This window comes from Pseudophryne corroboree, chromosome 5 (genome assembly GCF_028390025.1).
Source record: "Pseudophryne corroboree isolate aPseCor3 chromosome 5, aPseCor3.hap2, whole genome shotgun sequence".
Taxonomy (NCBI): domain Eukaryota; kingdom Metazoa; phylum Chordata; class Amphibia; order Anura; family Myobatrachidae; genus Pseudophryne; species Pseudophryne corroboree.
The window spans coordinates 588,800,166-588,817,608 of NC_086448.1; the positions used below are offsets into that span (position 1 = coordinate 588,800,166).

At 46.0% G+C, this 17,443-nt stretch overlaps 1 long non-coding RNA gene across 1 annotated transcript in view; it reads right to left on the reverse strand.

Annotated features, from left to right (window-relative positions):
• Window positions 1-384: 384 nt before the first annotated feature.
• The window catches only part of LOC134929241 (uncharacterized), a 69,404-nt gene continuing 52,345 nt past the window's right edge, over window positions 385-17,443 (reverse strand). Inside the window, exons 2-3 of the long non-coding RNA XR_010178408.1 lie at window positions 3,985-4,028; window positions 385-687 (exon numbers count right to left, since the gene is read on the reverse strand). This is a non-coding gene — a long non-coding RNA (uncharacterized LOC134929241). The remainder of the gene's footprint in view (window positions 688-3,984; window positions 4,029-17,443) is intronic.

The following is a 17,443-nucleotide window of genomic DNA, read 5'->3' on the forward strand; positions in this document are numbered from 1 at the left end:
GCTTTGTGGCTATATAAGGTGTATGATAGACTATCTGCACACATATCACTCGTTGCTGTCATAAAAGGGGCAATTTATCTGAGTTGCAAAAAGGGATGATTATCGGCTTTCAAGCCAAGGGTGGCAGTATTTATGAAACAGCATAGTTTTATGAACTGTTCGCATGTTGCTGTGGTGAAGGTGATTCGTGACTGTACAAATGGCACCATTGTGAATAACCGATGTGGAAACTACTGAGCACCCCGTGCCATTGATGTGATAAGTGAATGTCGGCTACAAACCGTCAAAATGAACCTGGCGTGTGTCTAAAACGAAGTTCAGCAATCCCTGCTGCGTATTGGGCTTTGAATCGGTTGATAGAGATCACAGGACTAGCTCTCCAAGGCAAAACGAAAGTTGGTTTATTTAGGCATAAACAGTACAGACCATGACAGAGGCACACAGGCAATGTAAATGTTATGATTGCAACTGAGGTTCTTTGCAGGAATTGAGGTTGTAGATCGACTTCTGGGCAGTGACCCCTGTACACTCTGAGTTAAGTCTCATAGAACCCACCAGCAGGTCTTCTCACCTACAAGAGCCACTTTTCCCATAAGGCTTGACGCACTTACCGGTACTGGGATGCCCACGAGGACTTACGTCACTGGCGGTAGTATGAGCTTAACCCATGAGTGACCTGAATAAATGCTGGTAGAAAAGACAACAAAGACAAGAACGAGACAAGAGAACAGTAAATTAATAACAGAATTGTAATAGGGTAAAGGTACTAACGTGATACCTGAATATTGCGAGATACAGAAAGAGTGGTGCACCAATGATAATAGCAACGAGGGAGTAGTCTGGAGATATGGCAATAACAGACTACGGACAGGGTAATCTGATTTAAAGACACAGGCAAGGGACAAATATCAACTGGTACATAAATAACAAGGAATGCTCTGTACCAGCAGTGGTAACTACTGGCAACAACAGAAGTAAATGCAATAGGGTACAGACATGGAGAGCAGAACAGATACACAAATACACAGAATGCTCCAGGCTAGTGGATTTTACCCCTGGCAACTGCAGTAAGTAAATGACAATAGGCTTCAGACAGGGAGGTCAGAACAAATACACAAAATGCTCCAGGCCAGTGAATGTTACTCCTGGCAACTGCAGTAACCAACACTAAGGAGTAAAAACTATTAGTAGATGATAACACTATGGGGGTAATTCAAAGTTGATTGCAGCAGCAAATTTGTTAGCAGTTGGGCAAAACCATGGCCCTCATTCCGAGTTGTTCGCTCGCTAGCTGCTTTTAGCAGCATTGCACACGCTAGGCCGCCGCCCTCTGGGAGTGTACCTTAGCTTAGCAGAATTGCGAACGAAAGAGTAGCAGAATTGCTTTCATGCCGTTTCTGAGTAGCTCCAGACCTACTCCTAGATTGCGATCACCTCAGTACGTTTAGTTCCTGGTTTGACGTCACAAACACGACCTGCGTTCGGCCAGCCACTCCCCCGTTTCTCTAGCCACTCCTGCGTTTTTCCCTGGCACGCCTGCATTTTTTAGCACACTCCCGGAAAACGCTCAGTTACCTCCCAGAAACGCCCCTTTCCTGTCAATCACTCACCGATCAGCAGTGCGACTGAAAAGCGCCGCACGAACACCAGCAAATCTACTAAGTTTTGTGTTAAATAACTTAGTGCATGCGCGCTGCGTACCATGCGCATGCGCATTTTCCACCTAATCACTGCGTTGCGAAAAACGGCAACGAGCGAACAACTCGGAATGACCACCCATGTGCACTGCAGAAAAGATAGAATGGTTTGGATTGCTGTCAAAACCCATTCTACAATGATTACCTATGATTGGGTAGGATCAATAACAACTTTGATGGGTGGTAGTATCAAAGAAAAGAGCAGCGCTTGACCACCGAAGGATAAGTTGGATTCTTTTCATATCTTAATGAACTCCATCAGAAACTTCTTTATGCTCCTATAGGGCCTGATTTAGAGTTGGACACAACTTCCACTTGCCTCACTTAATGCAACTTGCATAAAATGTGTCACACTGCATATGGACATAATTTTCTCCCATGTGTCGAGGTGTCTTCCACTTGCTTCCACTTACGTTCATGTGTAAGATCAGTACACGAGGGGCATGGAGATGTAACCAGGGTCCTTAGATATGTGTCCAGTTTTGACTTACACCTAACTGCAAGCTTCTCAGTTACTGGTGATGTTAATGCTTATCTGCACAAGATGTAACTATACACTAGATTTAAAGTTACACATGTACAGTGTTAAGATGTAAAACTTAAAATACAGCTAAAGAACCATAAGTGTGTGAACTTGTTTTTGTACACAGCTGCCACAATTTTACATTTAACTCTGAATCATGCCCCTAATTTATTTTATACATGTTTATTGCTCATTAATATGGGTCGGGTGTATTTCTCAGAGAGTAAAAATTTAGACATTTAAAACATACTGTAGATAACAATGTCAACAGGTACAATATTTAGACAACCAAAATGTCAGCATGGGCTGTGCATCAACAATCAATATTAAGACAGTAAAAATGTCAATTAGTACATACTTTACACATGGACATAATTTAGATATTCAATATAAACGTGCAGATATAGACCTGGTTATAACCTAGACATGGTCATATTGTCAACATCAAAAATTTAGACTTATCAAAACATACATATTTTAGAATTTAAACATGGTCCTAATGTCTACATTTCAAATTTTGACATTTCAAATCTAGACGTCGCAAAATGTCAAAATTAGTAACTTGGGCATGTCTTACTTTTGATATTTTTACCTGCCTATATTTTAAATTTAATCACACTAATAACATTCATAATTGAAGCATGTCTAAATTTTGGGTGTGGACATTTTGAGCAATTTAAAATGTAGACTTTCAAAAAATTGACATTACAAGCATCGGTGAATTCAAATTGTTTAATCTACAGTACACACATAGGCAGTTCTGCATGCTTTGGTTGTCATTTATTTATTGCAACCAAGAAAGGGATTAGCGGTAGCATTACGGGGTTTGAGCTCTACTACAATGGGATTACAGCTATTTTGACGGGGATTAGTGCTACTACTGCAGTGATTACAGTTACAGTAATGGGTATAAGCGCAAGTGTAGAGGGAGCAAGTGTGGCATAATGGGTAGGGTTGACTGATTTTTATTATGTGAGATATGGGGTAATCAGAATGCATAGGTAATATGGCATACTTCCCAACTGTCCCGATTTCCATGGGACAGTCCCTTATTATTAGGGGATTGTCCCACCCGCGGGCCACAGTGTCCCGCGGTGAGGAGGGGGGGCAGTTGGGAGGCTCCTGTGAGTCACTGCATGCGCACAGCATCTATTCACGGAAGACAGAGGGGCTAGGGGCATGCCAGCAGCTCATAGAGCATGCCCCCAGCCCCTCTGTCATGCCCCATAGTGACCGAACATGCCCTTTCGGCCACAGATCGGCTTTACCGCACCAGGGAGTCCCGCTTTTCAGTCTCCCAATGTTGGAAAGTATGTGTTTGCTCTCATGCAGTTCTGTTCCAACCTTGGAGTAATTGCTGTGGCACTACAAATGCCAGCATGCCCTGTTTTAGTATCCAGTAACAGCACATTTATGGACATGCTTACTGGCATGTGTAGTTATACAGCTGCTGGCATGACACAGATTGCCTAATGCCTTTCGGCACATATCTTGATAGGGAAATTACTGTGGAGATATCAGACACGGATCAATCTATGTATTATTTATGCTATTTTTAGGTGTATATGTTACAGTAGTTTACATTTTGTATGTCTATGGTTTGACCTGTCAACATTTTGACTGTCGACATTTCCACTGTGTCTACATTTTAACGGTCAATATTATGTCCATGTCAATCTTTTGGTTGTCAACAGTTCGACAATGTTGACATTACGTCTGTTGACTTGTTGGTGTCTAAGTTTTGACTACATCTCCATTAATTACCTTCATGCCCTTGTATCCAGTGCCTAATAGCTCCTGCATGGCATCTGTAAAAAAAAATTATACACTATAGAAAATTAGTAAATTAGTTTATAGAAATAAAACTTCCCACACACCCTCCTTCAGCAGTTTATTACAAACCTTCCATAGAATCGACAGAATTTTGCAGAGATTTGCAGCTGCTAATAAGTGTGCACACTATTACATCTTGTCCTATGTCACTTTATTTACAATTTTGTCTACACTGAATATTAGGCTTCTATAGGTGACTAGATCAGTTTGTTACAGTATTTTGTGTTACATGCAGTCTCACCAGGAGAAGTGTTGTGCTGTACTGCTATCTGACCAAACCTATAATAAACCATACTTGTGCTGTGATGAGGATGGAATCCTGCTGTTGTTAAAAAGAAAGTGGGAGGATAAGAGACTGTGCTCAGAAGGGGAGTTTGTAATGCAGCATCCAAAGGTTGGTTTCCTAAAATTTCACTCTTAAAATAGAAATTAGAAGACTGTTTCTTTAATGTACTGAAAGCTGAATACCTTGAAGATAGTAAATAAGGATAAATTTACCATGCTGCAATTCTGTTAAATCATGGCTTTTCTACATGTTTTTGGGAGGCCACAAATACCATATTTAGAAAAGGCAAAACTGCCAAAAAGTAGTGACTACAGCACCATTTTCTGTACAAACAAATGTAAATCCCACCAAATGGGCAGCTTAGGAGAGGAGGCTACCCATGTGCATACTCCTCTCTGTGGGTCCCCTAGTCTGTGCACAGGTATCTGGAAACATGGCGTCCGACCTGTTTCCAGAGACTAATCTCTACTGTGCATGCACAGGTCTCCAAAAAACATGGCGCCTGCCATGTTCCTGACATGTGTGAATCACCGGGAGAAAGGACACCATGCCATTTTCCAAGTGGTTTTTCTGGCATCAGCAGTGCCACCGCAGGACTACAGAGTGGTAGTAATTAAATGAGTGCAGAGTGTTCGGTGTGGGCCCCCCTGGACTCAGGCCTGTGTACACTGCACACCATAGTTGCCAATGGGTGTGGTATAAAAGATAGATAGTGTCTAGTTAGACAGTCAATAGATAGACACCATATGTTAGACAGACATTAGGCCGACAGGGTCAAATGGCCGACATGAAAAAGGTAGACAGTCAAAATGTCGACAGGGTCAAAAGGTCGATGTGAAAATGGTCAACATAAAAAAAGGTAGACACCATGTTGTTGTTTTTTTTGTGGTTTGTGTGGATAGTTTTGTCATCTGGGACCCCCAATTGTAGAAAGGAATACCCTTGCGGGGCTTGCTTCGCTTGCAACGCTTCGGGCTCGGTGGCTCGCTGCGCTCGCCACAAGCTTTATAACCAACTCTATGTCGACATAGATAGAGAAGGTATGAAATAGTCCAAAAACTTTACATTTTAAAAAAATTGTTTATCTTTTTTATGTCGACCATTTTCATTTCGACCTTTTGACCCTGTCGACCCTTTGACCCTGTTGACCTTTTGTACTGTCTACCTTTTTTATGTCGACCTTTTGACCCTGTCGACCTAATGTCTGTCTAACATATGTTGTCTATCTATTGACTGTCTAACTAGACACTGTCTATCTAGCAACCGGATACCGTTGCCAACATCCTGGCTGCTCTCTGTAGGAGAGAGCAGTTAGCTGAGCAGGGGGGCAGGGTGAGGAGGGGTGGAGCTATGACATGGCAAGGGGAGGCAGAATGAGGGAGTAGTTACCACGAGTGCGTCATTTGTAGACACTCTCCCAACTCTGTAATGCAATTAATACTGGTATTATTCTACAGGGGGTGTGGCTATGATGAAGCAATTCACCAAGAATCGTGTCATTGACTGCATGGACCGCCCACTTTACTCACTAAGTGGGCGGCCGGGCAGGGGTGACATGCAAAATCGGGATACTTGCTGGCTCATTATTAATATTGCATTTCTATTGTCTACACTGTGTGTGTGTGTGTGTGTGTGTGTGTGTGTGTGTGTGTGTGTGTGTGTGTGTGTGTGTGTGTGTATATATATATATATATTGTGACAAGAACACTGGGATAGTGTTTGAGGGCAGGTATGTTTGTCCCAGGTTCTTGTCTTACATGTTTTAGAAAATGAAAACTTCTAGGAAAATGCTTTTGTTTTGTTAGAACCTTTTTAGTTTGCTGGAAAAGCTGGATAAGGGCCCTGAGAGAGAAATAAGGCGAGTTCCAGACATTGGGCCCAGTTTGGATCTTTGGCCTCACAGAGGGCTAATCAGGGCTTTCAGCTGTGCAAGAGCCTTATAGGGCTTCTAGCTTGATTAATGTGTGCAGACTGCCTGGGAAGACTGCAGGATCTCTGTGAGAGAAACACGCTTCCTGATACAAGTGAGCTATACAGTGTTTACTGGAGAACTCTGTGTTTTTGTTTAGTGATAGTTAGGAACATCTTGTGTTTAGTTAGTGCCGGACAGGCAAGGTATTTTCTTTTGGTGTTTGTTTTATTTTCTGTATAATAAAACTGTCTGGGACCAGTTGTACCAGAAACTGGACTTGTGTGGTTCCTCAGCTGCTGCGTGCTGCCATTTACCCCAGGAAACTGCACCTTGCACCCTTACAGTGTTACAACTTGGTGGAGAATGTGAGCAAGCCGTTCTGCACATAAGTGAAAGCAGCAGCTTTGTGAGGCCTGCAGAAAACGGTGGTTTATGCAGATACAGCCCAGTGTGAAGTTACTGAGACTTGCCCTGAGGATTTGATATATGTCCTGGGTGAAAGCAGCTACAAAGCCGCCTGAAAAGTCTGTCGACATGGAGGAACTACTCAAAGCCTTGCTGCAAGCTACAGCGGCTCAGCAGGAGGCCAACAGACAGCAGCAGGTGGCAATGGAGGAAAATTGGAGACTACAGCGAGAGGCCTTAACAGAAGTGGTGCAGAGCCTTGCAGCCCGGATTGGAGATATGGCCGTCAGTGCAACGACCAGCTCTAGTTCTATACGGGCCAGTCACTTCCTGCAGAAAATGACAGAGGCTGATGATGTGGAGGCCTACCTGACCACGTTTGAAAGGACTGCCGAGAGTGAGAACTGGCCGAAAGCACAGTGGGCCAGTCTGCTGGCACCTTTTCTGTCAGGTGAGCCCCAAAAAGCGTACTTTGATTTAAGCCCTGCTGAGGCTCGGGACTATGATAAACTCAAGACTGAGATCCTGACCCGCCTGGGAATCATGCTGTCAGTACGAGCACAATGGGTGCACCGTTGGGTGTACACCATGGAGAAGCCTCCTCGCTCCCAGATGCATGACCTTATTCAGCTAACAAAAAAATGGTTACAGCCAGAGACATTAACTGGTCCCCAGATGGTTGAAAGAATCGTCATGGACCGCTACTTGAGATCTTTGCCCATGGTCCTGCGCAAGTGGATGAGCCATGGAAACCCGGGTACTGCTGACCAATTAGTGGACATGGTAAAGAGGTATTTGGCAGCAGAGGAACTACTGATGACCACCCAGCAACCCATAGATCCTCGACAGCGCCCTTCAGTAAAGACTGGTAAGACTGTTCCGTGGGAAAACGTTGCTGGGCGGTAAAGAGACCGCAAGGCTGGAGAGACTGTAAACACTGGCCCTGGAGACAGGCCAATGGGGCTAGAACGGTCTATGCTGCCCAAACGGGTTGATAATCGTGTGGTTAAATGTTTTAGGTGTGGTATGCCAGGTCATGTTATTGCCAATTGCCCAGTCACGCAAGAACCCATGCAATGTGATGCTGCCTTTGAATGTCGCAGAATGTCTTTCTTTGCTAGGTTAGCCTGTACTGTGGTACCTTCACCTGAGCTTGAAAAACAAATGTGTGATGTGTTCTTAGAGGGTAACCGGGTAGAGGCCTTGCTAGATTCAGGAAGTTTAGTTACCCTCGTGAAAGCTGGGTTAGTGAACCCCTTAAAGGTCCAGCAAATACCTATTGGGGTAACTTGCATACATGGGGATACCCAACATTATGTCACTGCTGAAGTGAATATAGAAACTTGTTGTGGGTCAGCAATTGTTAAAGTAGGACTGGTCTCCACCTTGGTTCATGAGGCCATAATAGGGAGGGATTTTCCTCATTTTTGGAAACTGTGGGAATCACGGTTATCAACAGATGTGAGAAGTAAAGAGCCAGTTGATAATACCGGTGATTTTATGGATGTACGTGTGTCTTCGGAACTTTCTGACCCTTTGCCTTTTGCTACTTTGGCTGGGGAAGTGACAGATGGGGAGTCCAGTGAGGACCCTCTTGCTGGGAACAGAGACATAGTAGTTAGAACTGAAAGCGTGCCTGACCTGGAGGTAAAGAAGGATCTGTTTGCGTCTGAACAGTTAAAGGATCCTACCTTAATAAAGGCTAGAGAGAATGTTAAGGTTGTTAATGGGGAACCTGTGGTACCAGGTGACAGGGTTACGTATCCCCACATGGCCATCTGTAATGAGCTCTTGTACCACATTGTCAAAAGGGGTGAGGATGTGGTGGAACAGCTGGTAGTTCCCCAGCCTTATCGGAGAACGGTACTAGATTTAGCTCATAGTCACGTTACCGCAGGACATTTAGGGGCAGAAAAAAACACTGAAAGAGTTTTACAAAGGTTCTTTTGGCCAGGGGTTTATAAAGAAGTGTCTGAATATTGTTCTTCCTGTCCTGAATGCCAGTATCATGCCCCTAGGCCCCATTTCAGGAGCCCACTAGTTCCCATGCCTATTATAGAGGTACCGTTTGACAGAATAGCCATGGATCTCGTGGGGCCCTTGTTAAAGTCTGCTCGGGGCTGTCACAACTGAGGGCCTGAGCTGACGGGAGGCAGCCTCAGTTGTAGGGGCTGAGATGTACCGGAACCTGGGAGGTTGTATCAGACCCCTGGACATGTAAGTAACATGAATAATAACTGCCCGAAGGCGTGACCATGACAACTTGGATAAAAGTCAATGATGTTTATTATGACAACTCCGCAACACAGCAGCAGTAAAAGAAAACGTAAAAGTCAGCAAAGAATAAATACAGTTCCTGGGTACTACAGGATGGCAGGAGCCACAGGGCACTGGTAGTGTGAGATAGTTCTTATGATCTTCTAGATGGAAAGTCCTTACCAGGCCCGACTGTAGCAATGGAGATAACCCAGGATTGTGCCAGCTGGTGTTCCAGGAAAAGCTGGGTTGCTGAAGATAAAACAGCTGCTGTGGATACTGGCTGGAACCAGACTGTTGTTAGCATGGAGTGGATACTGGCTGGAACCAGTTAAATAATAAATGAACTTGGGAGCGATGAAATATGAACTGAAATGTAGAACTTGAGAGCGGAGAAATAATAATACCGGTGGAGAGTGGTAAAGTGTAGAAAGGACACCGGCCCTTTAAGGGAAGCTGTACTCTGCTGGAAGCTGAGCTGGAAGCAGGTAATGTTGTAGCTGGAAACAGATGAATCCACAATGGATTGGAGAGTCAGGCTACACCGCAGGTGGAATGCTGGTGCGGGTCTCTATGGTGGAAGTCTTGAGACAGGAGCTGGAACCTGGAAGACAATCACAGGAGAGAGACAAACAGGAACTAGGTTTGACAACCAAAGCACTGACGCCTTCCTTGCTCAGGCACAGTGTATTTATACCTGCAGCAAGGAAGGGATTGGCTAGGCAATTATGCAGATTATCAATACTGAGAACAGATTGGTGGAAATGATCAGCTGACAGAATCCAAGATGGCTGCGCCCATGCAGACACTTGGAGGGAAGTTTGGTTTGTAATCTATGTGGTAATGAAAACAGTAATGGCGGCGCCGGCCACCGGAGACAGGAGGCGCCAGGCTGACAGATGCACATCCAACCACGCGGACACAGCGGAGGCCACGGCTGACGTAATCGCCACTCAGACACTCTGCATGCAGAAGTTCGGGGACGGCGGCGGAGGCCGCGGGAGACGCCATGCCAGGTGTAATATGGCGTTTACTGTGACAGCGTCCCAGAGTGACAGGAGAGGATACAGGAATGTACACATCAGGATAACAGATGGGATCCGGTCCTGGAGCGCTGAGCCAGCCTTAGGAGGCATCTGATGGGTAAGAAATGGCGTCCAGATACCCGGATCGTGACAGCACCCCCCCCTTTAGGAGTGGCCCCAGGACACTTCTTTGGCTTTTGAGGAAACTTGGAATGGAATCTCCGGACCAAGGCAGGAGCATGGACATCAGAAGCATTGGTCCATGAACGTTCCTCAGGACCATAACCCTTCCAGTCAATAAGATATTGTAGTTGACCGTAACGGTGAAGTGAGTCCAGGATCTTGGCCACTTCATACTCAACGCCTCGTTGAGTTTGGACTTTCGGAGTTGGAGGAAGTGAGGAATGAAACCGATTCAAGATCAGCGGTTTCAACAGGGAAACATGGAATGTCCTGGGTATTTTTAAGAAGGGAGGCAACTGGAGTCTGTAAGCAACAGGATTGATGACTTGTTCAATCTTGAAAGGACCGATATAGCGAGGTGCAAACTTCATACTGGGAACTCTTAACCTCAAATTCTTCGTGGATAACCATACCCGATCACCCACCTTGAGAGCAGGAACTGCTCGACGCTTCTTATCCGCAAACTTCTTGTACCTGAATGATGCCTTGAGCAGAGCTGATCGTACGCTCTTCCAGATATTGGCAAACTGATGCAAGGTGATATCCACTGCGGGAACAGAAGTTGCTGGAAGCGGTTGGCACTCAGGGACTTTAGGGTGGAATCCAAAGTTAGTGAAGAATGGTGTTGAAGCAGATGAAGAATGATACTGGTTGTTATGACAGAACTCGGCCCAGGGAAGTAATTGAACCCAGTCATCTTGAGAGGAGGACACATAGATGCGGAGGAAGGCCTCCAAGTCCTGATTCACCCTCTCGGTTTGACCATTGGTCTGAGGATGGTAAGCCGTGGAAAACTTTAGCTTGACTTGGAGGACTTGACATAAACTTCGCCAGAATTTGGCTGTGAATTGAACTCCTCGATCTGAGATAATTTCTTCAGGAAGACCGTGGAGTCGGAAGATCTCTTGTATGAATACTTGAGCCAACTTGGAAGCTGACGGAAGACCGGTGAGAGGAATGAAGTGTGCCATCTTGGTGAACCGGTCAACTACCACCCAGATGGTATTGAACTTGTTGCACATGGGTAAGTCTGTAATGAAATCCATCGACAAGTGGGTCCATGGTCGACGGGGAACGGATAGTGGAACCAGTTGCCCCGCAGGCGACTGGCGGGATACTTTATGTTGGGCACACTTTGGGCAAGATGCAATAAACTCCAAGACGTCCTTTTTCAGAGTTGGCCACCAATAGGACCTAGAGATAAACTCCAGGGTTTTTTGGATACCTGTATGTCCGGCAAAACGGGAAGCATGGGCCCAATGCATGAGCTTCTTCCTTAGCATCGGCTTCACAAAACTTTTCCCTGATGGGGGCGTAGAGTCCATCCCTACCGTGGAGAATGCCAACGGATTTATAATAGGATGCTTGTCTGAAGACTCTGACTCATTTTCTTGCTCCCATGAGCGGGAAAGGGCATCGGCCTTGCGATTCTGAGAGCCCGGACAGAACTGGAGTTTAAAGTCGAACCTGGAAAAGAAAAGTGCCCATCTGGCCTGACGAGGGTTGAGACATTGTGCGCCCTTCAGGTATAAAAGGTTCTTGTGGTCTGTAAGTATGGTGATTGAATGAGAAGCTCCCTCCAACAGATACCTCCACTCTTCTAGAGCGAGCTTGATGGCTAGCAACTCCTGGTCGCCAATGGCATAGTTGCGCTCAGCTGGGGAGAACTTCCGGGAGAAGAAACTGCAAGGGTGTAAATGGCCATCTTTAGCCCTCTGAGATAACACCGCTCCTACTCCAACGGAGGAGGCATCCACCTCTAAGATGAAAGGAGAGTCGATGTCAGGCTGTTTCAGAACAGGCGCAGAGATGAACCTTTGTTTTAAAAGATGAAATGCTTGCATGGCTTCTTCAGACCACTTGGACGGGTTAGCACCCTTCTTAGTGAAAGCAGTAATAGGCGCCACAATGGTGGAAAAGTCTCGTATAAACTTTCGGTAATAGTTGGCGAACCCTAAGAACCTCTGGACCCCTTTGAGGGTTAAGGGTACCGGCCAATTTCGGATTGCTTGTAGTTTCTCAGGATCCATCTCTAGTCCGGAACCGGACACAATGTACCCTAGAAACGGAATGGACTTGACTTCAAAGACGCATTTTTCTAATTTGCAATAGAGATGATTGACACGGAGACGGGACAGAACCTCTTTAACCCAAAAACGATGTTCCTCTAAATCGTTGGCAAAAATGAGGATATCGTCTAGATAGACCACGACATGACGGTATAGAATGTCTCTGAAGATCTCATTGACAAAATGCTGGAAGACAGCTGGAGCATTGCTCAATCCGAAGGGCATGACGAGGTACTCATAATGTCCATCACGGGTGTTAAAGGCGGTCTTCCACTCGTCACCCTCACGGATCCGGATGAGATTGTATGCACCTCGCAAGTCCAGCTTTGTAAAGATGGTAGCTCCGCTAACTCTGTCAAAGAGCTCAGTAATCAGGGGTAAAGGATAACGGTTCTTGATGGTAATGTCGTTCAAACCTCTGTAGTCGATGCACGGCCGCAGACCACCATCTTTCTTTTTTACAAAAAAGAAGCCTGCGCCGGCTGGAGAAGAAGAAGGTCGAATGAACCCCTTTGCTAGGTTCTCTTTAATATATTCCTCCATAGAATGCGTCTCAGGCAGAGACAACGGATAAGTTCGGCCTCGAGGTGGAACCTTCCCTGGAACGAGATCAATCGGACAGTCCCATTCTCTATGAGGAGGAAGGATATCAGCAGAAGCTTTACTGAACACATCCGTGAAATCTTGATATGGAGGAGGTGGAACATCGGACGACCTGGGGGAGGAAGAACAGACAGGCAATACTTTAAACAAACATGTCTCAGCACAGGAGGAACCCCATGCCAGGATTTGCGTAGTCGTCCAATCAATTGTAGGATTGTGAAGACGGAGCCATGGAAGGCCCAGGACCACAGGATGTGTGGCTCTTGGAATCACTAAAAAAGAAATAAGTTCGGAATGAAGAACTCCCACTCTCAGACGAACTGGTAGAGTCCTTAAAGAAATAACTGCATCAAAAATTTTGCTGCCATCCACGGCAGTTAAAGAAATGGACGAAGGAAGTCTCTCGGTGGGTAGGGACCACCGTTTAACATAGGCTTCGGTAATAAAGTTCCCAGCTGCTCCGGAATCAAGGAGGGCAATGACGTTCCGATAACGTTGAGCAACTTGAAGCGAGACTGGGAGATTACAATCTTGAGGAGATGGAGAGGAGATCATTACTCCTAGCCGGCCCTCTCCTTGGCGAGCTAGGATTTGGAGTTTCCCGGACGTTTGGGACAGGCATTAATGGTGTGAGACGGAGCTGCACAATAGAGACAGAGAAACTCGGAGAGACGTCTTCGGCGCTCAGCAGGAGTTAAACGGGAACGGCCAAGTTGCATGGGCTCGTCTTTAGATGGTGACAGTTGACGAGGAGGAGGAGCAGAAGATTTTGGAGCAGATGATCTTCCACGCTCAGTTGCTCTCTCTCTGAAACGTAAATCAACTTTCGTGCAGAGTGAGATTAGCTCATCTAACTTAAAAGGTAAGTCTCTGGTAGCTAACTCATCTTTAATACGCTCAGATAAGCCATGCCAGAATGCAGCATACAGGGCCTCGTCGTTCCATGCCAGTTCGGATGCCAGGATCTGGAACTGTATCAGATATTGTCCTACAGTACGTGACCCCTGGCGTAAACGGAGAATCTCGGATGAAGCTGAGGTTACCCGGCCTGGCTCGTCGAAGATGCGCCTGAATGTTGACACGAAGGCAGTGTAGGAAGATAGCAGGGTGTCGGACCTCTCCCATAACGGTGATGCCCAATCAAGGGCTGAGCCACTGAGAAGAGAAATAATGTAGGCAATTTTTGTACGGTCACTGGGAAAATTGCCAGGTTGTAGCTCAAACTGAATCTCACACTGGTTGAGAAATCCCCTGCAGAATCTTGAAGATCCGTCAAATTTTGCTGGCGTTGGAAGATGAAGACGTGGAGCAGAAATGGGTAAGGTGGGTGGGGTTATAGCTGGAGTCACTGTGGTTGACGCACCAGACGCGCCTGATCCACGGAGAGTTGTCTGAATCCCATCCAGCCGAGTAGAGAGATCCTGGAGACAGCGGATGATGTGGCCCTGTGCAGCCTCCTGATGTTCTAGTCGGGCTGCCAGTTCTTGCATCGGCCTGGCCGCTTGATCCTGGTCTCCGGCTGGATTCATTAGGTCAGTGCTTACTGTCACAACTGAGGGCCTGAGCTGACGGGAGGCAGCCTCAGTTGTAGGGGCTGAGATGTACCGGAACCTGGGAGGTTTTATCAGACCCCTGGACATGTAAGTAACATGAATAATAACTGCCCGAAGGCGTGACCACGACAACTTGGATAAAAGTCAATGATGTTTATTATGACAACTCCGCAACACAGCAGCAGTAAAAGAAAACGTAAAAGTCAGCAAAGAATAAATACAGTTCATGGGTACTACAGGATGGCAGGAGCCACAGGGCACTGGTAGTGTGAGATAGTTCTTATGATCTTCTAGATGGAAAGTCCTTACCAGGCCCGACTGTAGCAATGGAGATAACCCAGGATTGTGCCAGCTGGTGTTCCAGGAAAAGCTGGGTTGCTGAAGATAAAACAGCTGCTGTGGATACTGGCTGGAACCAGACTGTTGTTAGCACGGAGTGGATACTGGCTGGAACCAGTTAAATAAAAAATGAACTTGGGAGCGATGAAATATGAACTGAAATGTAGAACTTGAGAGCGGAGAAATAATAATACCGGTGGAGAGTGGTAAAGTGTAGAAAGGACACCGGCCCTTTAAGGGAAGCTGTACTCTGCTGGAAGCTGAGCTGGAAGCAGGTAATGTTGTAGCTGGAAACAGATGAATCCACAATGGATTGGAGAGTCAGGCTACACCGCAGGTGGAATGCTGGTGCGGGTCTCTATGGTGGAAGTCTTGAGACAGGAGCTGGAACCTGGAAGACAATCACAGGAGAGAGACAAACAGGAACTAGGTTTGACAACCAAAGCACTGACGCCTTCCTTGCTCAGGCACAGTGTATTTATACCTGCAGCAAGGAAGGGATTGGCTAGGCAATTATGCAGATTATCAATACTGAGAACAGATTGGTGGAAATGATCAGCTGACAGAATCCAAGATGGCTGCGCCCATGCAGACACTTGGAGGGAAGTTTGGTTTGTAATCCATGTGGTAATGAAAACAGTAATGGCGGCGCCGGCCACCGGAGACTGGAGGCGCCAGGCTGACAGATGCACATCCAACCACGCGGACACAGCGGAGGCCGCGGCTGACGTAATCGCCACTCAGACACTCTGCATGCAGAAGTTCAGGGACGGCGGCGGAGGCCGCGGGAGACGCCATGCCAGGTGTAATATGGCGTTTACTGTGACAGCGTCCCAGAGTGACAGGAGAGGATACAGGAATGTACACATCAGGATAACAGATGGGATCCGGTCCTGGAGCGCTGAGCCAGCCTTAGGAGGCATCTGATGGGTAAGAAATGGCGTCCAGATACCCGGATCGTGACAGGGGCCATCAGTATATCCTGGTAATTATGGACTATGCCACTCGATATCCTGAGGCTGTCCCTTTACGCACAACCAAGGCAATAGCTAGGGAGCTGGTGCAGGTTTTTAGTAGAGTGGGAATACCAAAAGAAATTTTGACAGACCAAGGAACTCCATTTATGTCAAGGATCATGAAAGAATTGTGCAAATTATTTAAGGTCACTCACCTCAGGACGTCCATCTACCATCCCCAAACTGACGGGTTGGTGGAAAGGTTTAATAAAACATTAAAAAGTATGTTAAAAAAGGTTGTTGAGAGAGATGGGAAAAACTGGGATTGTTTGTTGCCCTACTTGTTAATGGCCATCAGAGAAGTTCCTCAGTCCTCTACGGGGTTTTCTCCATTTGATTTGTTGTATGGTAGACACCCCAGAGGGCTGTTGGACATTGCCAAAGAGACGTGGGAAGGACAGCCCACTCCTTATAGAAGCGTTATTGAACATGTAACACAAATTCAGGATAGGATTGCAGCCGTGGTACCTATTGTCAGAGAGCACATGGAACAGGCCCAAAGTGCTCAACAGAGGGTATATAACCGGAGTGCCAAGATACGGGAATTTGCTCCTGGAGATAGAGTTCTTGTTTTGGGGCCCACTGTGGAAAGCAAATTCCTAGCTAAATGGCAGGGTCCATTTGAGATTAGGGAAAAAGTGAATGAAGTTAATTACAAAGTATACCAGCCGGGAAAGAGAAAACCCGAACAAATCTACCATGTTAACTTAATCAAACCCTGGAAAGATAGGTTGTCTCTGTCAGCGGAGCCTTGCCCTTCGGTGTCTTCACCTCGGTTGCTTCCCGCAGTAAATGTGTCAGAGACATTATCAGCTGATCAGAATAATCAGGTTAAAGAATTTCTCATCCAAAATAGGGAGATATTTTCAGAGCTGCCTGGCCGAACGACCATAATAAAACATGACATTGTTACAGAACCAGGGGTCAGGGTTCATTTAAAGCCATATAGGATTCCTGAAGCTCAGCGAGAAGCTGTTTCTAAAGAAGTTAAAACCATGTTAGAACTTGGAGTCATAGAGGAATCTAACAGTGAGTGGTCCAGTCCCATAGTTCTCATCCCGAAGCCCGACGGTAGCATACGCTTCTGTAATGACTTTCGTAAGTTAAATAAGGTGTCCAAGTTTGACGCGTACCCCATGCCCCGTGTGGATGAGCTTATAGAAAGGCTGGGAACAGCCAGGTTTCTCACCACATTGGACCTGACCAAAGGTTACTGGCAAATACCTTTTATCTGATAGCGCAAAAGAAAAAACAGCCTTTTCGGTTCCGGAGAGGCTGTACCAGTATAAGATGTTACCCTTTGTGTTGCATGGGGCTCCAGCAACCTTTCAGCGGGCGATGGATAAAATTTTGAGGCCCCATAGAAAATATGCAGCTGCCTATTTGGATGATGTGGTAATTCACAGTACAGACTGGGGGTCCCATTTGGTTAAAGTACAAGCAGTACTGAACTCAATCAGAGAGGCAGGGTTAACTGCTAACCCAAAGAAGTGCTGCCTCACAATGGAGGAGATCAAATACTTGGGCTTCACCATAGGCAGAGGTCTAATTAGGCCCAAATTGAATGAAATTGATGCTATTCAAAACTGGCCTCGTCCAGTGAATAAAAAACAGGTAAGGGCTTTTTTGGGAATAACTGGGTACTATAGACGGTTTATTCCCAATTTTGCGACCACAGCGGTGCCGTTGTCAGACATTAGTAAAGGGAAGCAGTCAAATATGGTGAAATGGAACCCTGATGCA